This window comes from Rhipicephalus microplus, chromosome 8, assembly GCF_043290135.1.
Source record: "Rhipicephalus microplus isolate Deutch F79 chromosome 8, USDA_Rmic, whole genome shotgun sequence".
NCBI lineage: Eukaryota > Metazoa > Arthropoda > Arachnida > Ixodida > Ixodidae > Rhipicephalus > Rhipicephalus microplus.
The window spans coordinates 106283352-106308263 of NC_134707.1; the positions used below are offsets into that span (position 1 = coordinate 106283352).

Genomic DNA, 24912 nt, shown 5'->3' on the forward strand with positions numbered 1-24912 from the left:
TCGGAATTGACATACATGGCGAGCATGTCTCCTAGCGTTCGGTTGAAGCGCTCAGTTAGACCATTGGTCTGCGTGTGGTAGGCTGTAGAGGTGCGGTGCACCGTGCGGCATGCCTGAAGGAGTTGTTGTACAACTTCGGATAAAAAGACACGCCCTCGATCACTTAGCACTTCACGTGGTGCCCCGTGACGCAGTACGAAGCGTCGCAAAATGAAATTGGCTACGTCACGTGCACCAGCCGTAGGTAGTGGAGCTGTTTCAGCATACCTCGTCAGATGGTCGACGGCGACAATGATCCATCGATTTCCAGTAGCAGTGTAAGGAAGGGGACCATATAGATCGATACCAACGCGGTCGAAAGGGTGCGCCGGACACGGTAGAGTCTGTAATAATCCGGGTGAATGGGCAGCTGTCTTTCTTCGTTGGCATAATGAACAAGACCGAATGTATTTTCGTACAAAAGTGTACATACCACGCCAGTAGTAACGCTGGCAGATCCGCTGATATGTTTTTAACACATCAGCGTGAGCATGTTGTGGGCCGGCGTAGAAATGCGCACAGACATCAGATCGCATATGGTGTGGTATAACCAAGAGCCATTTACGACCATCCGCGTGGTAGTTTCTGCGGTATAGTTGCGCGTCCCGTATCGCAAAATGTGTGTCTTGTCGGCGAAGAGCACGTGGGTATGCAGACGTTGAAGAGTCAGAAAGAATGTTAAGGAGAGATGTTATCCATGGGTCTTTCCGCTGTTCAAACGACATGCTTGTGACGGAAATGGGAGCGATGGAGAAGTTGGTGTCCGAATGCAGGTCTGCGGTGGATCTCACTGGTGATCGTGAGAGGGCGTCCGCCTCAGAGTGTTTTCGTCCTGAGCGGTAGACGACACGAATGTCAAATTCTTGTAGTCGAAGAGCCCAACGTCCAAGGCGACCTGAAGGATCTTTTAGCGACGCCAACCAACAAAGTGCATGGTGGTCGGTCACAATGTCGAAACTCTGTCCGTACAAGTAAGGACGAAACTTGCTTAACGCCCAAACGATTGCGAGGCATTCTTTTTCAGTTACGGAGTAGTTCATCTCCGCTTTCGTGAGTGCGCGGCTTGCGTATGCGACGACGTACTCTGGAATACCTGGCTTTTGTTGCGCGATTACTGCTCCCAGACCAACGCCACTGGCATCTGTGTGCACTTCAGTGGGGGCACTTGGGTCGTAATTGCATAGAATCGGTGGGGACGTAAGTAGGCGGCGCAGTGTAAGGAAAGCTTCGTCACATGCCGGGGTCCAGTTAAAAAGATTAGCTGGACCGTTCAGTAGTTGTGTAAGTGGGGCTATTATTGTTGCAAAGTTGTTGACGAAACGACGAAAATACGAGCACAAGCCGATGAAGCTTCTAAGTACTTTGAGTGAAGTCGGCTTCGGAAAGTCTGCTACGGCTCGAAGTTTGTCTGGGTCGGGGCAAATTCCATCCTTTGTCCCAACGTGACAAAGTATCGTAAGTTGGCGAGCCCCAAAGCGGCACTTCTTTAGGTTAAGCTGGAGGTTTGCCTTGGTAAGACACTGAAGAATGGTGCGCAGACGGTCGACGTGGGTAGGGAAATCAGGAGAAAATACAATAACATCATCGAGGTAACATAAGCATATCTGCCATTTAAGGCCACGTAAAATGCTGTCCATCATTCGCTCAAACGTTGCAGGTGGATTGCACAGACCGAATGGCATAACCATGAATTCGTATAGGCCATCCGGCGTAACGAATGCTGTTTTGGAACGGTCGCACTCTGCCATCGGAACCTGCCAGTAACCTGAACGTAAGTCCAGCGAAGAAAAGAATTCGGCACCTTGTAGGCAATCGATAGCGTCGTCGATGCGGGGAAGAGGGTATACATCTTTCCGGGTAATTTTGTTCAGTCGCCGGCAGTCGATACAAAATCTAATCGAACCGTCTTTTTTCTTCACTAGCACCACAGGTGAAGACCAGGGGCTAGAAGATGGTTTGATGACGCCGCGCTGAAGCATATCATCCACCTGTTCTGCAATTACACTTCATTCCTTGGGTGATACGCGGTAGGGGCGTTGCCGCAAAGGAGGGTGCGTACCAGTGTAGATTGTGTGAGCGACGGTGTTAGTTTGACTCAGTGCCTTTTGAGGAAGGTCAAATGAATCTCCGAATTCATGGAGAAGGGTCATTAGCTGGTCCCGTTGATCCGGAGGAAGCTTGCTGTCGATGGAACGATTGAAGATATCCGAGGAGTAGTCATCCCGCGTGAAAAGAGGAGTAACTGCGTTCAGTTGAAGTTTCTGGCCAAGGTCGTGGGACTCAATAGGCACAATAACGTTGTCATCAACAGAATGAACATAGCCCAGTGTTTCGTGAGCTCTTAAGGTGAGAGGGCATGAGCTAGGATTGCAAACGACAATTCCGGAAGTATCCTGTTGAGGTGGCAGAACGGCGTATCGCAGAGACGTACCGTGGCGGCGACTGAAAACGTCAGATGGCGAGAACACAACGGTAGAGCCGGATAATTCAGTGCGATTGACGGAGACAACGATGGCACTAAGAGGAGGAACATCAACGTCGGAAGCAACAAGAAGCTTGCCCAAGTGAGTGCACTCATTGTCGGTAGATGGCGCATCTGAAAACACAGATAATTCTACCTGCGCGCGAGCGCAGTCAATTACGGCGTGGTGGCGTGACAAAAATCCCATCCAAGTATCACGTCGTGGGCACAAGTGGTCAACACGAGAAACTTGATGTGGTACAGGACGTCCTGAATGTTTACTCTCGCCGTACATGCTCCGACTGGTCGAAGTGGTTGCGCACTCACGGTATTCAGCAAAACGTCGGAAGGCGGCGTCGTTACTTTTCGTATCGAACGGCAGAGTTTCTGACTCATCACAGATACGGCGGCACCCGTATCAACAAGCGCAAGAGTTCGTAGACCTTCAACAAACACTTCCAGAACGTTTGTGGGGGACGGGCGAGGACTTGTACAATGCGCCGATTTCACAGCTCGTGCCTCCGGAGCTGCGGCAGTCAGTTTTCCGTCTCTACAGGGTTCGGTCGGCGACGCAGAGGGGACGGAGAACGGTAGCGGCGTGGTGAGGATGAGCGACGGGGATCGAATGATCGGTAATCGGCAGCAGGGCGGTGGTCTTGTTCGGTTGGTGACGGGTCGCGTTCCACTGATTGTCGGTCGCATTGACGTGGCAGTTCTCGTTGCGCGTTGTACGGGGCCGGTAAAGAGTAGTCAGGGTACCTCGGAGGTGCAGCCGGACCCGTTGCGAAGCGCCGGTGACAGAAGCGCGCCACGTGACCTGGATATCCGCATGCGTAACAGATCGGGCGATTGTCAATTATGCGCCAAGGGTTTCCGTTATAGCGCTGTTGTGTTGCTGGAAATGGCGTCGTTGATACTCGTACAGGCTGGGGAGTCGGCCCAAGCGGAGGTCGTGGCGGAGTAGCAGCAACAGCAGCATAAGTCCATGGCGCGGTGACGGGTGCTGTCTGAGAGACTGACGGCAATGCCTCAGAGACCTGCGCTTGTATTACCTGTCTGATGGCGGGCGCGAGACGCTCAGAAGAGGGTTCCGTTGCCGGTAGATACGACAGGCACGAAAGTTGTCGGGCCACCTCCTCGCGCACATATCGTGTGATTTCAAACATTATTGCGCTGTGGTCTCCACCCAGGGTCAATGCCGCGAGAGTTTCATCGGTAGCCGCTGGACGCCGTGTCATGACTCGTTGTTTGCGCAACTCCTCGAAGCTCTGGCAAAGAGTGGCGAGTTCGGACACGGTACATGGGCCCTTGGCCAGCAGCATCTGGAAGGCGTCGTCGTCTATCCCCTTCAAAATATGTTTGATCTTGTCTGCCTCGATCATTGAAGGGTCAAGGCGCTTGCACAAGCCGAGCACATCCTCGATGTAGCTTGTGAAGCCTTCTCCTTGAAGCTGTGCGCGTCCCCGTAGGCGCTGTTCGGCACGGAGCTTGCGTACCTCGGGGCGACCGAACACATCGGTAATGCGTAGCTTAAAGGCACCCCAAGTGGCAAATTCCGACTGGTGGTTGTTAAACCAGAGACTAGCCACCTGTTTCAGGTAGAAGGGTACATATTGCAGCTTCGAAGGGTCGTCCCACTTGTTGCTTGCGCCTACCTTTTCAAATGTCGACAGCCAATCTTCTACGTCTTGCTCATCAGTACCGTCAAAAAAAGGTGGATCGCGAACGCGTAGCGCAGTGGGAACGATGACCATCGGAGGCTGGGTCGTACCTTGCTGGATGGTTTCTTCAGCCACGTCTGGGATGGCAGGTAGTTTTCTGTTGCGGAGTTCCAGGTTGAGTTACCCAGCACCTCCACCACTCTGGAACGGGGTTTATTGGCGCAAGTAGTACTTGCACAGAAGGTCTATTGATGCGGGAACCGGGTGGCAGGAACCGACGCAGGAAACACAACGCCCGGGGAAACAGCTTGCGCTCGGCTCCTCTTGCTAAAAGCGTGACCCACTGCGGCACATATTCTTCTTCCTCTCTACACTGTATATATATTCTGCCCTTTATAATAAACAGTTTAGTTGCTAGAAAGCGCTTGTCCTCTCTTCATGTCTGTTTTTCATGCGCTTTAACTGATAGTTATACCATTCTATCCTTTGTCATTGTTCAGAAAAGGTGAAATCCGCTACACACCTGCAGAGAATGTCAACGTGATAGCATTAGAGAGCTCATGTCGCAGAAATTCCGCCGTTGGCGTCGGAACCGTTGGTTGGGAGCGAAAATGCGAGAAAGAAGCCAACATAATAAAGCATAAAATTTTTTATCCCATTAAGGATCGAACTTGTGCCATTCGCGCGGCAAGCAGGTGTCATACCATAAAGACACAATGTTACTTGCACCTGAATTGGGAAAAAACTCTACATAAATGCCATGTAGTGGAAGGGGTCTCCTTAACGAATTTTTTCGACACGTGTCTCGAAGAAAACGAGCCCATTCGGCGAATTGTAGGCGCATTTGCAGGCCATCAAACTACGTCAAAAAAGGCCGTAACAGTGCAGCCATCGCTGCTAAGAACACACCGGAACCTTCAAACTGCTCTAAAAGTATACAACTATGTCCATCTAGCGGAAAACATATCATGCATTTCCAGAGGCATTGATGAAGCGAATAGCAAACGCGAGATAAAGTGCCGCTATCTGTGAGGCATCATGGGGCTTTTTATGCCTCTTCAAGAAAATGCCATTTGAACAAACCACACTATTTGCATAAATTTATCTTTTAATTTTCACGAAAGCATTAAAGAATTGAAGTACTGCAGTGGCCACCCCGCCATGGTGGTCTACTGGCTAAGGTACTCCGCTGCTGACCCGCAGGTTGCGGGATCAAATCGCGGCTTTGGCGGCTGCATTTCCGATGGAGGCGGAAATGTTGTAGGCCCGTGTACTCAGATTCGGGTGCACGTTGAAGAACCCCAGGTGGTCAAAATTTCCGGAGCCCTCCACTACGGCGTCTCTCATAATCAAATAGTGGTTTTGGGAAGTTAAACCCCACAAATCAATCAGTACTGCAGTGTCCATTTCACCGACCATAAGGCGATGCTTGTTGCGGTTGTCTGGAACACGTCTCCCGAAGAACGAGTCGAACAAATGCCAAATAACTAACGCTAGGCGGATGACAGAAGGTGAACATTTACGAATAAAAGTATCACGCCTATGCGCAGTTCGTAACATAGGACCATGGGACTATATCATTGTACAATATTTTCATGAAATTCTTATAAAAATGCTGTTAAATAGATCGAAAACCTGTACCATTACTATAGATACGTCGCGCGCGTGTATGCGCACGTGTGTTTGCGTGTGTGTGTGCGCGTATGTGGGAGTGTAACAAAACATAATAATAAGTAAGCACTTAGTGGTTGAAGGTGAACTAGGGCCGGATCGCGCTATCGCATTCAACAGTTAACTTTTTTAGCAACAAAGCTTTACTATGTATTGCAACTTATTCATTGCGCAATATTCTATATACAACGCTTTCATCGAATTTTCGCTAGTTTCATATGGTCTTCGACTTTTGAGCCCATGCGTCGTGATGATATATTCAAGCCAGTTAGTGAGGGTGGGTTAGGATTAAAACACCTTTACCTATGGCAAATAGTGTCAAGATTTTTCTTTTTTTTTTCGAGACTATTTTCATCCTGTAATACGTTCCTTCTTGCAGGTTACACTTGTTGAATACTTATCAGATTTAATTGTTTCATCAAACTTCTCCGAACGCCCATGCTTGTGGGGATTCATGCAGGAAGTTTACCTCGCAGTTAGGTTCCTTAATGCTTGCTTTTCTTTAGAATGCCTGTACACAGTATCGCGCAAGGTGCTGTATAAGGATCTACTGAGTACAGCAGATCCTACTACTGAGTAAAAACATTATTTTATGAACATGCACTCGGAAACATTGGCGGTAAACACATGGTTAAAAGAAAGGCTATTTTCATTCCGTCTGTTGCCTGCCGTCTAAGTGAGGTGCCGAAAACGATTGAACATTGCTTTGTTAGCTGCAAAGAGGCCAACTGTTTTGAGATGTCCTTCAACGAGCACTAAAAAAACGTTTCGTCATTAATTCTCACACAATACGTTATCTTCTACCAGCAGCGCTTAATGAAGTACAATATGATATGTTTTTTCTCATGGATATGCACAGCTTGTGGAAGACAGAAATGCAAGACCGCAATGCAGAGCCCACCTCTTCTTCAAGCACACACTTGATTCAAATGGTTATCCACCTCAAAAACATTTACGACGATCTAGACTTTAGACCGGAATGGTACTCCATCTTAGAGAACTGTTTGACCGCACCCCTTTTTTTGTTTGCACAACACGATGTGAAGAACTCCCCATGTGAGGAAGTCACGCTGTGTTAGCCATTCAGTGTTTATGAGTAGCACTTGAGCACTTGTTTTCGCGATTTGATTGTACTTTTGTTCGCTTGATTTTGTCTTTATTTCGCGAGTGCTTTATTAAAAACAACAAAAAAAAACGGCGAGGCTCTGCGGTAGAATACTAGGCTGGCCCGTTGGGGACGCGGGTTCGTATCCTGCTTTGTTCTTTGTGTTTTTATTTACTAAGTGTTTTTTTTTCCTTATTTCGTGAGATAGTGGTTCCGGCCCCCAGCGGCAGCGCTTCAATATGGGGCCGTATGCGACCATTGTTGTAATCCTATAACAGCTTTCGCTGTAAAGTATTCACTTAGTGTTTTAACTACGCACTAGGGACAGGATATCATTAGCGTGTTCAATTCTTAAAGGCGGAGTCAATTCGTCTCCTCGTTTTGCGATGAACAAGTGACGTTGGTTCTTTAGCACTTCAGTGATATTTAGGTTCAATTAGTTTTCGTAGGCCATGATATGTAATGCTAGCCGCTGAGTTCTCCACGCGTGCTCTTCAAGTAATGATTGGCATGTGAAGTTTAACGTACTGAACCCCAAATATGGTTATGAATGACGCCGTAGTGGAGGGGTCCGGAAATTTCAACCACCTGGGGTTCTTGAACGTGCAGCCAAATCTGAGCACACGGGTCTATAGCATTTTCACCTCCACCGAAAATGCAGCCGCCGAAGCCGGGATTTGATCCCGCGACCTGCGGGTCAGCAGCCGAGTACCTGAGCCACAAGACCACCACGTTCGGTTGAGTACTCTTCAAATAAACCCCAGCGAAACTTATATCCTCCTATGAATACACAGCAATGTTTAGGTGTACTGACGAGCAATTCGCCTCGAGCACTCTAAGCAACTTATCGTTGCAAATTCTATTTAGCATTCCTGGCATCTTGCTCAGATTATTTAAGGAAGGAAGCATACTTCTCGTATTAGTAGCATTCGTATTGGTGTTTTTTCTGAAACCAAAAACATTAGCACGTTGTTCAGTGCCTCAGTTCTAATAAGGAGAAATGACAATCAGCGCCGCTCAAATCATGACACTTCTGTTATACTCAACAGTCGCAATAACTAAAATTTATTTCAGTGCACGCAATTAGCCGCAAGTGTGGTAATAAGCACAAACAGTAAAATGCGCAGGCACCAAGTGTGCTTTGTGTCGCCTTATGCTTCGATAAACTAGCGCATCCTATAATGCACGAAGGCGTGTGAATTGTAGCCAGACAGACTAGTTAGCGATTAGGTAACCGACAACACGAATAATATAGTAGGTGCTGCGCGTTCAAGAAGGAAAACAGTCCGCACAAATACTGATGCAAGGAAGCCCAGCAAGCACAGAACTTCTAACAATTGTACTATTTTCTTATCCAGAAGACATGGGCCACCGAGCATACCTGTGTTGCTATTGCATCCTTGCAAGGTGCGTCTTTCACACAGGTACCGAGTCAAGCGCTCGGCGTGAAATGTCCTCCACATCGTCCCGCTACATGGTGGATGGTGGGTACTGTACTCAACACGTTCACTAACGATGAAACGCCCCTCACGAATTCGCGCACTTCCAAAATAAATTGCCACTGCAATTATTCAGAGGGCGCCTGCAAGTTCGATACAATAAACCACTTGAGGGGTTTGTCGTCGCTTACAAAGTTTACGAGTGAGCCTTTACATGCATCACAAGGGCTGCACTGAGTAATAATGGCGTACGCAGAGGGCGCAAACAAACCTTTTTTCGTAATAATAAAGCACTGTCGTAAATGTTTTGTTCTTTAAATCTGCCTAAATTTGTTAGAAAAATACTTACCGTTGGTAGAACATGGAAATTGCTCAACCTTTGGCTATAACGGTTTTTATTATTACTGGTTGTTCTCTCCAACAATAGTAACGCTTCTATTTAATCGCTCATAACTCCCCATGCTTGTGTCACTGGAAATCGGTTCTGAACCACGCTTCGCCTGGAGTTTCGCAACTTACTTAGATGGACATTGCCAAATCCGTAACAGCGACGTTCGGCGCAGGGCAATCGCCTTCTTCAATCGAAGCTTGTATTCACCGACCGACATCGCTCGTTGTGGTGGTGTTGTGAAACCCTCTTCTCTAACAAACTTTAAGGACCCCTTTTCAAATCCGAGAGGTTGGATCAAATAAAGCTTTGTGTGTAAGTAGTTAACGCACTGTTTTTTTCTGCTTCCTGATTTTTTGTCTTTCTGATTGCCCAATTCTTCCTTTCAACAAAACTTCAAACGGCGTAGGGTGTTTACCGTTCTTCTCAGCCTTTGTCAGAATTTGGGTGGTTCAATGAAAGGAAAATAACCAGATCCTTTTGTGGCTTCTTAGATAGATTTTTTTGAAGTCTCGGTTTTTTTAATACGTATAAAATAACGGAAACATCCGCAAGCATGTTTTCGGGGAGCGGAAACACTAGTGTTCTACGAAAACATACCTGCGCAACAGTGCAGTAAACTGTTTTCCGTGTTCTTATTATGTTGTTATCTAGCACACGAAAAAACACGGGCTGATAAAGAAGGGACAGGCGTTAAGTTGCAACAATGTTTGTTTTACAACACCATAACTGTACATATAAGCAACATCGCTTTCCAATCATCGTGATAAAGCGCACCTTGCTAATTCACATGTCTTTGCGTAGATAAGCTAACTCCTTACACGAAAGGGCAATCGACGGTTTAAAAATACAGGTATCTAGCAGCGATTTAGTCAGTTCAGCCTCGATTATTTTGCGGCTCAGCTTACCTTTCCTCGTACGAATAATGGAAGTAGTTATCCTATCTACGTGAAAAAATATGTGAATTCACAAACTGCGATCATCATGATTTTAAAACGCTGTTGCATATATATATATATATATATATATATATATATATATATATATATATATATATATATATAGTTACCAGTTAGAGCAAAAGCTATCTTAGGCGAAGAAAAACGAAAATCCATTTGGTCGTGGTGTCATGCGTGGTCTCCAATGGCTGTGTTATCACTCACGTAGTTCCAAAACAAGCAAGCTATTGGCTGCGTTGTGAGTGGTGGTGGTGGTTGTGGCTGTAGTGGTTCTTTAAAAAGCCACCAAATGTATTTTTGCCACGAGGTGACACTGCGCAGTGTGCCTATAATGAGTGAAGTCGTCGCAGCCATGACGCCGATAAGTAGCCAATGCTTGGTCCCCCCTTTTTCCTCAAGGCACTGCGCTGTGTCGCCTTATGGGTGACCGAAATTAGGTGCTTTTTTCTATTCTGACCACCACCACCTTTCTTCTGTCTCATTCATCCAACGCACTGCCAAAGACTGGACCGGCCTTTCTGCTGACATCGTCACCATCACGCGCCCGTCCTTGTTCCAACAACGCGTAAATAACCAATATGCAGCAATTCAATGTACAATTCATGTGAAACTTTTGTCATTCCATCCCTCATGTAGTGTCTCCTTCGGGTAACCCTTAAGGTAAATAAACTGAACTTAACTGAACATCCCTCCCCGCGGCGTCTACATTCCCATTGCGCATGCATGCTACCTTCACCCTTCTCCTACGCTACTTCTACGCCGCCTCGCAACGCGGAAGCAGGCAGCAACTGCTGGCCAGTTTTTTATTAATATTAAAAACACTGACATCTCGCGCTGCGCAAACATTCACTGGCACCCCCGTACATATAGGCACTGTATCTTGAGCTCCGCGGTAGTGCCGGTGAGAGATTTTGCCTGTACCTTGTTGAGCAACAAAAATCGGCAATGTGCGCGCTGAGAGAAAGCCCGCTGCAGGTTTTTGTGTCCAATCGGTGTTTTATGTTGCTCATGGCGCATCAGCAGCAATTGGCATGTTCCAGTAGGAAACGCCGGTCCATCATGGCATGCTTTGCTCCTTCCCAGCTTTTTCTCCAGCGCAACGCGCAGTGAGCACCAGCGTCAACGCCATCGCTAGTGTTAGCGTTAGCGAACAGTGCTTCGCTTCTACACTTGGTACCGTTTATTGGGAAATGCTGTAATTCTTTTCTGCTTCCGATGAGAAGAAATAAAGGTATACAAAGCGTGCATATATACTGAATTGATGGTATAGCCATGACCAACCGAGTGTTTGAAACCTCTCATGTGGATGCCCTCCGGTCATGACGTGCGGTCATGTCCGGCATCTACACGATGGCTACACATCATCTGCGTGGTCAGCCATGAGGCGACACAGTGCAGTGCCCAAATAAAGTGGCGGGACTAAGCGTTGTCTTTATATGGGGCAATTATTCTGCCTGCCTACAGGCAGTAAGCAAGGAGACTAATAGCCCTATATAACGACAATTTTACGCAGAATAATTGCCCCATATAAAGACAACGTTTCATTCATGCACTTCTTTCTTACATGGCATTTATTATGTAGCACATTTGAAATATTCACAAATGTTATGACATCGTGATGTATTCACTCATCAACAACGCTCGCGCAAGCACTGCCCAGACATCTGAAGGCTTACTTACATATACGTTGTGCAAGCCCGTAAAAACAAAAAACCTTCTTGATAAACAGGTGCTCCGGGAGACGCGTAATAAGCACCTCACCATGATGGGCTGCCAGGCTGGTCTCACATGAAGTTCTCCATTGATTTCTTATAGATGAAGAGCCACAAGCGTGACCCGCATATGCCCCTGCTTAAAGGCACGTCGCTAAGAGATGCTATACAAGAGTTTTGCCGACAAGAAACCGCATTAACAGGCGTATTGTAGCGCGGTAGAATGGTAAATTGACAGCCAAGCGTCAAAGAGTGTGAATTGTGTAGCCAGGCATCACACAAGATCAATTTTTACCATGTAGATGGATGATCGAATGCTTCATACCTTTTACAAAGGGCTCAACCATAATTCTTTATTCTCATGAGTCTTCAATTATTACAGTAGTGGGTATTTCGCAATTGTAAATATTAGTAACGCAAAGAATGCTTGCGTCTGAACGACGCCAAGTTGTGAAAAACCTATCACGAGACTGCAAAACACACACAACAAACAAATATCTTCTCATCGATTACAGTGACTATATCCAAGCTCATTTCACACAAAACACCGTTCGAAAGACATGGACGCGAGACGTGGCAAAAGCACGATGATTAATTGCAGTGTGCATAGCGCACTGAAACTCTTGCAAGTACTATAGCTTGCTTGGTTACGTTCTCCGAACAATAGTGTGTTAGACACCAGCCGTTCTGCAGTACAACAAAAAAAGAAAAAGAAATGATGTCACAAATGTCCCAACACGCAGCTGGCCAGCCTCTCGTTCACGTCTGCTGCAAGAACAGGTTGCCCGCCCGCTGCACTCTAATTCAGTGAACATTGCTCGTGGGTTTCATGCACGACAATTACGATGGAACCTGGTCTAGACACTCGATGTTTTAGGTGAAGCCAGTTTTCCACTTATTTTGAATGCGGTGGCCTACGGCATTGAATACACTGCGAGGTGCGAATCATGGTTCCAAAGCGATGTGTCATATTGTAATAATTCTAATTGGGAAACTGCTTGAGGAGATACACGAAGAATTATGTTGGTAGCGTAAGGAAAGTGAGGCAATCTGTGAAGTCTCACTCTCTGTCGTTAATACTACATTTGTGCACTGCAGTAAGGGCAGCCTGCAGACGAAGCACGGGAGGCACCACGAAAAACTATGCCTAGCAGGTAAACACCTGAAACGACCTAATAATTCAAGGAAAAGAACTGGGAAAGCTATTCGTTTGGTTTTGTCGAATTAAAGCCGCAACACCTTAGGAAGAGATTATGGTGCTCGATGACATAACGTGCTGCAGAGAGAATTTGAACTCTAGTGTTCGGTTTGAACACGCAGATACTGTTTTGGTGTGTAATGAAGTTCTTAAAACGCTCAATTTCTTTCCATGAAAGAGTTGATTGAAACAACTTGGCGTCCCGCTAACGTGTAGAGCATGATTTCCCAATCACATTGATGCTGTGGCGTTTTTTTTTTTTTGAAGTATCTTATTCGCCTGTTCGCTATAAGTATGATGCTTGCTATGTGGTAAAAACCTTAAAGGAGCAGCAATGTGTAAATAAAACGGCAATATGTGCAAAACTTGCATGCATCGATGCATTAAATAATTCAATTCCTATAGTACCATGCATTTGTAATAACATGCGCTTTCAATATACAAACTAACATTGTGAAGTGAAACAAGAATAAAATGTTCAAAGCAAAATTTTGAATGCTAATCCACGTAAACAGTGACGATTACCGAAAATGAACTCAAAATGCAGATCCTTTTAAAACGTACTGAACAAGCGCAAAATCCGTGAAAAGAGGCGCCTTTAAAAAACCCGCCGTTTGGACGTATGTGTTAGCCCAGCCGGTTCACGGTCGGTCAGTGACCTGCTCCTTCGAGACTCTCAGCGAAGCACGTGCAGCAAAGGCAACGCACTTTCTTGTTAAATGTTGTTAATATAAAGCACGGTTGTACATGAACGCAGTTACAACTTTCCGTGTGAATTGGTCAGAACCACGTCTTCGAGCGTAGCAGTGCCTCAGCGTACTTCACCACCTAGCACAGCAAGTTCGTAAGCAATGATGCGGTACGGAAATGTGCAGCTGTTTTTCAAGTAATGAATATCACGTGTACAGTGCTTTCATCACAGCTGTGGGACGTTTAACTATAAAGCAGTAACCCCTCCCCCACGTCCACACATAAAATTAGAGGGCTCACTGGCTGATACGCACACACATGCACAGGCGCACACACAACACACATACACACATGCAGCCGCACACACACGCGAGCGTAAACGCACACATGCATGGGCTAACACATGTGCACAAGTACGCTTAACACAAGCACAGACTCACACATACACGGCTCCGCACACATGCACTGCTGTACACACAAGCGCGCTTACACACAAACACATGCGCAGGCTCACGCACACAAACACACACACATATTCGGGCGAACATTATGTGTGCGTGTATATAATCCATAGCAAAGATGTAGCTTATAACTAATGCTAAGGAAAGCTTTGTTAACACGAATTGCAGTTAATTACCATTACATAATGAACGCGATTTGCTTCTGCTGGTATTCTGCTGTTTTTGGAGAGCTAAGCTTCACACATGCTAAGTAAATAGGCCGTCATTTAATGCAAGGACCACATATTCGCACAGTAGCTACGCTGCTTGGCCACCAATCCATTAGCACACGATAAAACACCAATTGGTCAAAATCTCTGGAACCCTGCACTATGGTGTCCCTCATGGTCGCATCATTGTTTACAGCGTCCCTCATATACATATCGTGGTATTGCGAAGTAAGAACCCAGATATTATACTTCTGTGTTCTTGTTTTGCTGCATATTCCATCTGATCTATGATCACCTACACCCTCCTCAGGCACAAAAGCACCCTTGAAGCCAGTTGTAGGGTGCTATCGAAGCAAGCACCCAAATAAAGGGGTGCCTTTTTTAAAATCAACCATTTATGAATGTTGAAGGGTGTTGCAAAAGGTGCTTTACCAGGAAATCACCCTTTTACATCCTTTAGAGCGTAAAAATGTTTACTGTGACTGCCATGGTTGTTGTGTGTTTTTCTCGTGTACTTGCCCGCTTAACACGTTGTTTGATTATTTTCATATTTCTCTCGCAATAATTTTGAAGCTTTAATCGACCGAAATGGTTGAGGTCAAGTGCGGGAATTCCTATTGTGGTCAGATTCTGTTTTCTTGCAAAATCGTAGCAATGGTGCAGTCGCGCTCCGAACTACCAGCTTAGGTAGCCAATTTATATGTTAAATTTTATGTCATTCCAGGATAACGTGTCATTGCGTCGAGAGAGCTTCTTTAACAGTTCGTCAGACCACGACTTCCGCTCGAGAAGTTGCCATTTCTAGCTTCCCCTGCAAGGTCTTGGTGACCGGCTTCTGAAAAAAGCGGAAGACGACGAGGGTAAACTGGATGACGTAGACGAGCGAGGTGGTGGTGATCTCGAAAGGTGATGCTGAAAAGTCGAAGGAGTTCGCTGGATCGTGAGATGCACTTTGAATTCGCGTAGGCACTCACCGTAGCATGGGCATCGACCATGATGTAGTAAGCCGCGGAAAAATAGTTGGCGGTAATGACAGTTTCGGTATAAATGACCCGGTTCGCTGCAGTGACAGCGGAGCAGCTTGTTGGGGGGGGGGGGTAATTGGAAAATGCTGCAGGAAAAGGCTGCGCTGCAAAGTTGAGGGCAAAATGCGCTTTTCCTGTGACAATCCACTTTTTCCTCCTCAACTTTGCAGCGCAGGCTTTTCCTATAGCAGAGCAGCCGGTTAGGTTATTCGTGGTGAGCCACGTAGTTGCCTTGCTAGCACTTTGTCTTGAGGCAAACGGCCGATAGGAGGGTGCGCTCGGAAACGTTGAGCCGAGAGGTAGACTCGAAGTGGTGTCGTGGAATGGGTGCAGAGCCTGGTACATTGCCCCGCCGCGGTGGTCTAGTGGCTAAGGTACTCTGCTGCTGACCCGCAGGTCGTGGGATCGAATCCCGGCTGCGGCGGCTGCATTTCTGATGGAGGCGGAAATGTTGTAGGCCCGTGCGCTCAGATTTGAGTGCACCTTAAAGAACCCCAGGTGGTCGAAATTTCCGAAGCCCTCCAATACGGCGTCTCTCATAATCATATGGTGGTTTGGGGACGTTAAACCCCACATATCAATCAACTAGCCTGGTTCATTGTCCTCATTGTGGGACCTGCAGCTGGTGGCACAGGGGACCGCAATGCCGCAGAATATGTCAGGATTCGCGCCTCGGGTATCGGTGGTGCGATTGGCGCCAATGATGTGAATGCCTGCCTGATTTATTGTCTAATTACATGTGCGAGGGCTGGCACAGGTGGATGGAATCCCACTGCCTGAAGCTGTCGCAGTTCGTCCCACGCAATACTTCGAACGAAGTCTGCGAGGGCTGGTCTCTCGCTGTCAAACCTAATAGAGCTTGCGGTGGCTGGTATGTGGTGTTCGCATTGGTACTACCGTTGCTGCGAAGTACTCTGCATCATGGTAGCCTCGGTCGAACTAGGTGACTGTCGTCGGTGGATTGCATACGAGTCCAGCGAAAAGATTTTTTTTACTCCGCGCATCAAATGCCACACCTTATTTTCCTCCTATATGACAGGGTCCGCGCACCTGAAGAGCCGAAGCGTGTCCTAAACAAACATGTAAACTTGTTCAGTGGGCAACTGGTTCCTGCAGGATATGGCTTGTTCAGCCCTATCTTTTCGTTTGATGTTGTGGTAGGCATCGCGGAGCTGACAACTTAGCTCTTGTCATGTCTCATAGTAGCCCTTGCTGTTCTCGTACCTCGTCTTCGCGGAATCGTTCAAATAGAAGTAAACTCGACGCAGCCTGCGAACTTTGTAACTTTGTCCCGTTCGTTGATATTGGCAACCCGATCAAAGTAGTCAATCTTGTAATCAACATCCTCGAAGATGTCCCCATGTAACGGTATTGGTGTCCGTGGCGCATGAAAAACATGTAGGAAAAGAGAACCAAGAACATCGCTGGTTTGAACTACCGTGCTTGTCTTCTGAGTTGTAATCTTTCTGGGTGTCGACGCCGAGAGAACAAATTAAGGGGGTAACTTACGCATGCGGCGATGTCTTCTTGCTCTGAGAGATGTAGCTGTCTAGAAGGTGCTAAGGCTAACACAGCCAAAGTGCACTTTCCCGTACTCAAGTACACGTAGTACAGTAATGTCACGAGCAAAAAAAGACCGACAGCCAGGACTTGGCGAGAATCAGCACATTTGCTAGTTTCTTTGTTTGTTCGTTGCGTGTGAGCATTGGCACACTAAGAAGAAGGAAGACCCTGGATTCTGTGGCACACCTCACGCTGGGCAATTGGCCAGAAACCGGGTAGCTCTGAGGAAAGGCTGTTAATTTGTTAGCTCACGTCTTTCAAACTAATGAAAGTGATGGAGAGAAAAAATCAAATACGAGAAATGGCAATTAAAATTACGAATGTAGAAAAGGAAACAAGTAGTTTAAACAACTATAAATAAATTAATGACTAAAGCAATTAGAAAAACATTGTCTCAGGAGTAATAATATGCTCTACAGTCTTAATCTCCTTGAAGATTTTAAACTTCTGCAAGGTATCGGCAACTTTCCCGTCACTGAATCCTAGGTACAAAGCCTGCAAAGAAAGTATATTTGGAGTGTTTAACTCTAACTCACTATACTCTGTCTCACCACTTTGGTTCAGCATTACCAAAGCTACGAGGTGGGGGTGCGAGAACGCCACACACTTGCGCAGTGAAACATAGTCCCAGATGTAAGTGCCCTGAATTGGTCAGAGTTGTGTAAACTTGGCTCTTGTTTGGTGTGTGTGGCACCAAATCAATACGCAACATGTTTTTCATCGCATTTCTTTCCTACGCTTATAATTAGTTGTGTCACTTACCGGTGGTAACTATAGTTACAAATCAACATGGTAGCACCCATGCAGAAGCGACGACCCGCTTCGATCCGAACTTGCTCCTGCTGAACGCTCACAGCTCTGACAGCAACAAATAAATGGTGAAATCAGCCATCGAGTAGTTTTATTTCACTCTGAGGATGAATCATCAGGTTTCCTCGTTACTAGCGAGGTATAATGCTTGCGTAGGCCTATCCGATAAGCCTAACGTACCGATGCCAGGGCTTCGGCTGTGTCACCAGACTAACAAGGCTGAATTCTCCAATATCAGACATGCAACCTCACCCAGCATTCCACACGCGTCGAGTGCTCCTTTGGTGAAACAAAAAATATAGAAAAAAGCATTCCAGCGAGAGACCGAAAGGAACTCGTAGTGAGAGAAGGAGTGATGCCAGAGCCACTAACGGCATCGGAAAGCCACAAAGTGAAGTTATCCGCCGGCATGAGCGTGTACCAGAATTCCGTATAGCCAGAAACTATATTGTTAAGATGCCGAGCTTCCTGAAGTTGAAGGCTTGTTGGACAGCTTACTTATTTAAGTTATTAAACAACCCTTGTCAAATTCAATGAGAGTACAAAGACAATTCGGTGAGTAAATGCCGTGAAGACGGTTAGCAGACGACACGGTGTGGACGAATACATGTGGAGGGGCTAATCGCCTTTCCTGTTGGCTGGGGGCCCTGTAGCCTCCACAGTGCTGAAGGGAACTTCTGAAACAGAGTATAAAAGAAAGGTGGTATAAAATGTAATTTTGCGCTATGCGGCGTATCTTTTACAATACATTAGACAATGGTCTGTTGTCTGAGGGACTCCACCAAATCAACAATTAGGGGAAGCTGCGAGACCAGCTCTGTGTAAATAAAGATTAAGATCAGGAGTTTGACACCACAGCCTAAAGATTGCGAATTCGACTGCACGCATGTGACATATTTAACTATTCCAACAATTATTTAGATGTTGAAATTTCAAGTTGTTCACTATGCACGGCAAAGAAAATTCTTCGCACATTATTTTCTCCGTAAGACTTGCCCCTATGTTTATTTTTTATATTGTGGTACTATGTGAACTATCAGGCCATTCAACGATGACTTAGCTAATGCATCAAGCTATTTCATCGAGGAAAATTCTGTTGTACCCTGGTACCCAAACCGATTCAACCAAAAGTATATACAGTGTAACTAATGGCTTGAAAGTACTCAGCACTTAGAAATGTCCCTTTGCAGTGAGAGAAGAACACACCGCCAGCGAATCAGTTAAAATTATGGCTGAACTAGTTGATGCTGCTAATTTGCGGAGAGCTAACCTGATCGCAAAAAAACTCTAACAAAATGGGTTCAAAATCTGGAATTCGTAGAAAAAATTACCGATCTAAAACCAGAGCAACAAAACCGTTTTCTTCTTAACAGTTGAAACGTGTAAGTGCCACAGCAGCTCGTTCCTAAATGGCGGCCTGCGTCAATATGCACAAAATGCATCTGCTTCGATTCGAAGTTTAGTTGAAAAAATACCTTCCCGAAGCGTTATGTCATGAAAAAACAAAAGTAACGTACATAATAAAGCCTGGTAGAAGAGTGAATTACTAACAAGGGTTAAAGAATTCGAGTAGTGTGACCAGGCTTCAAAACACACAAATTGCGTAACGTGAGGTTCATCACATTCTTCCAACCCATAACAAAGGGTTCAGCCCTCATTCTTCATTGTCATCAGCGTGCGAATCAATTAAATCCTGCCATGTTAGTCGAGTGGCTAAAGCCCTCGGCTGCTATTCCGCATGCCGCTGGGTGAAATCGCGGCGGCGTCGGTCACGTTTTCGATGGAAGCGAAAACGCCGGAGGCTCGTGTGTTTAGAGTTAGGTGCGCGTTAAAAAATTCCAGGCGATCGAAATTTCTGAAACTCTCAACAGTGGCGTCTCTCCTAATCACATGGTGGTTTTGAGACGTTAACCCCCAACTAATAATAATATAATCCGAAATAATCATTAGAATACTGCGTACGGTTCAGTTGTTCTTCGCGAAAACATGACGAAGACGTACGATGCGCAGAGCATGCTGCTGCTCGTAAAAATAGTTTCATCGGCTAGATTCTACACACAATAATAGGTTTCACACATTTGGTTTTCCGGTACAAGAAATTGCAAAAACGCCTGATGGCTAAACTGCTCCACGACGCAGTTGGCCGGGCTTTGGTCCACATCTGCTGCAAGAAAAGGTGACGCCGTACATCGTAATGCAGTGAACATTGTTCATGGGTGTGACGCACGCACAACAAACTTTGTGGAGCCGTTGAAGATGCTTGAAGCCTTTTGTGACGGCGATTTTGCATTTTTTCTGGATCTTTTGACATGTGGGTTTTTACACACTGGAGTATGAATCTATGGTGCCAAAGAAAGAATGCGCATTTTTATACTAACAGTCATTGATAAACAGCTCGCGAAGGCATTTTATGAAATCTTTAGGTTCCGTAACGAAGTTGGGGCAGTCTATGAATACTCGTTGTATCCTGTTATGAATATATTTGTTCACGGTACCAAGGACAGCCCGATGATGAAGTATGAGAGGCACATCAAAGAATTATGCTTAGCTAACGAACAACGGTAACTCAGCTGATTGATTCTGAGAGAACCATTGGATAAAGAATTTGCTCAGTTTTCTTGAATTAAAGCAGTAACACCATAAAAACTAGTGATAATAATCGATGGCATAAACTGCTGCAGATACAATTTGAAGTCAATAATTCGGCACAGAAATGCGGTAAATAATGTTTTAGTGTGTAATTAAACTGTTAACACTCACCGTTGCCTTCCACCACAAAGTTGGATCAAGTAACTTACTGTCATTTGAATTTGTATACCATGTTTGCCCACACAATGTGATGTTTAGATGGAGCTATACGAATGTAGCTTCTTCACTTTTTTTCTATACATATCAGACTCGCTAGGTGCCAAACCTGAAAGTGGCAAGAATTAAAGTGCAGTCCTATAGAGGGTGCCAAAGTGCGTAGCATTTATCTGTATTGATTCATTTGTTAATTTAATCATTACATTTTAAACCTACGCAAATAAAGCTCTAGGTGCTTGTTACGTACGTTACAATTAGAAATTAACGTTGGAAAACTATACAAAAAGAAAATTTTTGTAACGAAAGTGATAGTTTCGAACGCTGGTGAGTGTATGTAGTGGCATTTAAAGAAAGAGCAAAAAGTAATAACACACGCCCTAGTTCGCACCAAATAAATAAATAGAAGAAACATTATGAAAACGCACTGCCATTTTAAACGTGTTGAACAACCACAAATTGCGTGAAGAAAGCCGCTTTTAAAAAGCCCGCCAATCGTACCCCAGCCACGTGGCCCAGCCGGCTCACGCTCGGTCAGTCACCTGCTGCCCCCAGGATCGCAGGCTTGTTTCTTCGCCGCGGATGCGTTCAAAAATATCGACGACGTGACCACCGTTATGTGGCGTCGGTGGTATAGTGGTAAGCATAGCTGCCTTCCAAGCAGTTGACCCGGGTTCGATTCCCGGCCGACGCACTATTTTTTTTTTCACTTTATTTGCCGCGAGCTCACTGTAGGTTTTTGTTTTATTTCACGATATTTTTTTTTAATTTTGAAGTTTCAACACGACTAGAAGCTATAGATTCAATGGTTTTTTTTTCAAGAAATAAATTATTTAAATAATGACTGAATGAAGGATTGAGTGAATATTCCGCACCCACTGCCACCTTTTAGCGCCCTAATATTTTAAGTGGTGTTATTCTGATGGACACCGAGATTATAGGGCTGCTTTTTCAGTTTCAAAACGCTTGGAAGAACGTGGTCACGTGAATTTGGTGTGACATATTGCTACTTCAAATTTCATCAGAGGTTGGATGTTATCGAAGGTTGGCTTTTTGAGCATTAAACAGGCACTTTTCAGGCGCAAATTACGCAAGCGAAAAAACGTTTTATGCCTCTAACATGGAAAATAATTACACGTGCGCATTCTTCACTGCTTTTCTTTTCGTAGACGGTTCGTTACGCATGTAAACACTGACTTGTGCAATACGCGCCTGGATCTCTGGGAGCATTTATTATTATTTTAAAACCATCTCATAAGCTTGAACTCGCAAACACGACGAGTTGCTAATAATATCAGGGGCTTTACAACTCAGACCCGCGATATGATTATGAGGAACTCCGTTGTGGAGGGCTCCGGGAATTTTCGACAATTTGTTCTTCTTCAACGTGCACTGCCTTCGCTCAGTACGCGGGCAACTGCAACTTCGCCTCCATGGAAATGCGACTGCCATGGCTGCGATGTAAACCCGCGTCTTCCAGTTGATTAGCCGAGCAGCGTACTTCCTTTTCCATCGAGTTGAACATGAAGCGTTGAGTTTATTCAAGAACTCACACAGCCACCAGCAATAAGGCTCTTAGGTTGAACGCCACATGTATAAAACTTCATAAAAGAAATCTGTACTTTTCTGTTATCGTTGGGATATTGTGACAGGTGTATTACACATTTTGTATCTGATTTCTCTGTGTCATATCATACCAAAGATTTCTTTGCATACTGCGATTGCTTTAGGCTGTTATAATCATATTTTTATATGTTCGCGTGTGCTATTACAGGTATGCCATAAACTATAACGATTTTGTATATACATTGAAAACGATAATTAGCCGAGATGCGAGTTTTTTCAGCATATAAGCCCCCAAAACTCCACAGCCCCAATTATTTACTGCCTGGTAGCCGAGTGAGCTTGGCACACGTCGTCGTAAAACGCACCTTGCTGAATGACAGAGTTTAGGAACTACATGACCATGTTAAACTCCTCACAGAGTTTCAGGTCAGTGGTTACAAACTCTCTATGGACGATTTAAAAACCCCTTTTTGATCGTGATTTTTGTGCGTGCGTGCGCACGTGTGTGTGTGTCTGAGTATCTGTACTTGCACCTGTTTGACATGATGTGAACCTCCTGTTTCTCAATACTAGTTCAGTATTAAGAAGCTGGAGAAACTATCACTCCTATTGGTTTGTACAATGCGTCACCCATGCGAACTCAAGCTCCCGTCTATATGATCGTGCGTGTTAATGCTACTGAGCACACTTTTCCAGACTGTATTTGCCGCAGAGCGTTTCCTGTGTATATACGAAGAAACCTTATGAAAGGCAAGAACTGGACATTCTAAATATATTGTATTGTTGCTCACAATAGTACAATACGAATGTCGAGAATTTGGAAACCTCTCAGCCTTGCGTAAAAGCACCATATAGCCTACATATATGTACTAACAGAAAGACAGTGTTTCTTGGGTGTTGAGCTGTTGCAAACAGGAGAACATGTCTAGGTAAAACACAGCTGGCAGATATGCTCTTATGTAATACATAGACTACGCTCAGATGTTTTTATTTTCTTCAGGTAAAACATCACGTATATGGAGGCGCTACATTGAGAGAACATGAAGGAGCCCTGCAGTGCACCACACTGCAACTTGTCAAATTATTTTGCTCGGCTACGTTCTTAACAAAATCTTAGGCTCCCCACCTGTCCTTTGTCAGCACAACAATAGATAAAAACAAATGATGTCATAACTTTTCTATGGCGCAGCTGGGCAGGCTCAAGTCCACATCTGCTACAAGAAGTGGCTACGCGGTACTTTGTAACTCAGGGAGCATTCTTAGCGGGTGTCATCCTCAAAAATTTTTATAAATGTGGTCCGGATGCCTCCCTCTTTTCTGGAAACCAGTTCTGCTATTCGGATTCTTATAACCTATGCGTTTAAAAGCTCGGAGACTTGCAAATATGTCGTCAAAAAGCAATACATTACTTTAATAAATCTACATTTTAGAAGCTCCTACGAAACACATGGTATGAATTCTTATTTGGTGTTGGGATAGTCAGTCAGTTCACTTACTGTCCCCTTTTTTTTCTTCAGTATAACAAATGTGCGTCTTAATTAACGACAACTTCATCGAGGATGATCATATTTGCGTGAAAAATATTTTTACGAGCTTAAGACCACTAAGTCCTTAATTAAATTCATAGAAAGCAGCAGAAAGGCCGTGTATTTGAATGACCATCTAACAGAACCGAAAGCAATATTGCTTTATGAGGCAACATGCTGCAAGCAGAAATGAAACTCAAGCCTTCAGCATTAACCTAGAGTAGCTAATAATAACTATTGATTAAGTGCGCAATCAAACTATTAAATCTTTTCGTTGCTTTGCGTCACACAGTTGATTGAATGAAGAAAGCATTGTTAATTGAAGGGCTTGTTTTTGTTGTTAGGCACAATATATTAGAACAAATAGATGATGACACCGTGTTAAGTATAATAAATTTATTTATTATAAAGTGTAAAGTAAATGCGATGAAAACAATTTGAAAAAAAGATAAATTTATTTTGTTTTCTTTATTCTCGTTACATTACCATTACTACCATTAGCAATCTCTATACTTTTCCTGGCATCATTGCGTGCGCTCAATAAAATAGTTTATTGAATAGTTTATTGAGGTCATTGAAATAGTCAATGAATAGTTTATTACTTAGCGACACTAAACTAGTATAACGCATATTCACCTTCCCGGTGGTGTTCTTCTGACGCTCTAGGAACGTTATTCGCAAACCTTTGGACTGTACCAATGGAGTTGGGAACAAAAAATGGAAGTGACGAGCAGATGTTAAAATGGTGGCAGTGTGCCCAGAATGTTTGCTCATTCATTTATTCTTTCACTAATATTTTTATTGTGTCCAGGCAAAGTGCTAGGTTTGTACTGTCGAAGTGAAAATAAAGTCGTGAAATGAAAGACAAATCAAACACTTATAGGAAGGCCGAAAGAAGCAAAAGCCGACGACTGTAAACAGTAACATTTCACGAAAGAATAAAAAATAATAATGAGACATTCAACTTTTGTCGAGAATGAATTAACAAGGACAACAAAAATTAAAGCCTTGACAGCATAATGCTATTTGAAATGTGTTCACCAACCGCGGAATCAATGCGTGAGAGCAAGCCATCTTTTAAAAAGCACGCTGCTTGGACGTGAATGTTTAGTGGAGCGGGTTCACGTCCGGTGAACGACATGGTCACTCCTCGCCCGCCAGCTGCTTGCTGTTTTGTAGTTTGATGTCGTCGATAGGTCAAAAACACCAACAATTCAAACGCACCACGTGCGGCGTCGGTGGTATAGACAATAAAGAAAAAAAAAAGCTGCGTTGGTGGTATAGTGGTTAGCATAGCTGCCTTCCAAGCAGTTGACCCGGGTTCGATTCCCTGCCGACGCACATTTTTGTTCTCGTTAACCTTCTTTTTTGTTTCTTTCTTTACTAGAATGTTTGCCGCTACTTTACGACCAATTGATCAGTTTTAAAACGCAAGAATGAACGCGTGCATCCGATAGTAAATTTCTGCAATTCCATTTCAGATCATGAGTATAAGCTGAATTTCAGGGTATTCCAGGCGCCAGTAATTCCACAAGAAGGCAACGTTTCAGCCATCGCGAAATTCAGACAAAAATGTTTCGCATCAAAGCAGTGAGTTCAAGTGAAGTCAAGTGTGACCTACTTCTGC

The 24912-nt window shown here is 44.8% G+C and overlaps 2 non-coding genes across 2 annotated transcripts; both read left to right on the top strand.

Annotated features, from left to right (window-relative positions):
* The first annotated feature begins 20815 nt into the window (after positions 1-20815).
* On the top strand, positions 20816-20887 carry TRNAG-UCC (transfer RNA glycine (anticodon UCC)). The gene has a single exon. It is a non-coding gene; the product is annotated as a tRNA-Gly (tRNA).
* Positions 20888-24554: 3667 nt separating this feature from the next.
* TRNAG-UCC (transfer RNA glycine (anticodon UCC)) lies at positions 24555-24626 on the top strand. The gene has a single exon. It is a non-coding gene; the product is annotated as a tRNA-Gly (tRNA).
* Positions 24627-24912: the final 286 nt, after the last annotated feature.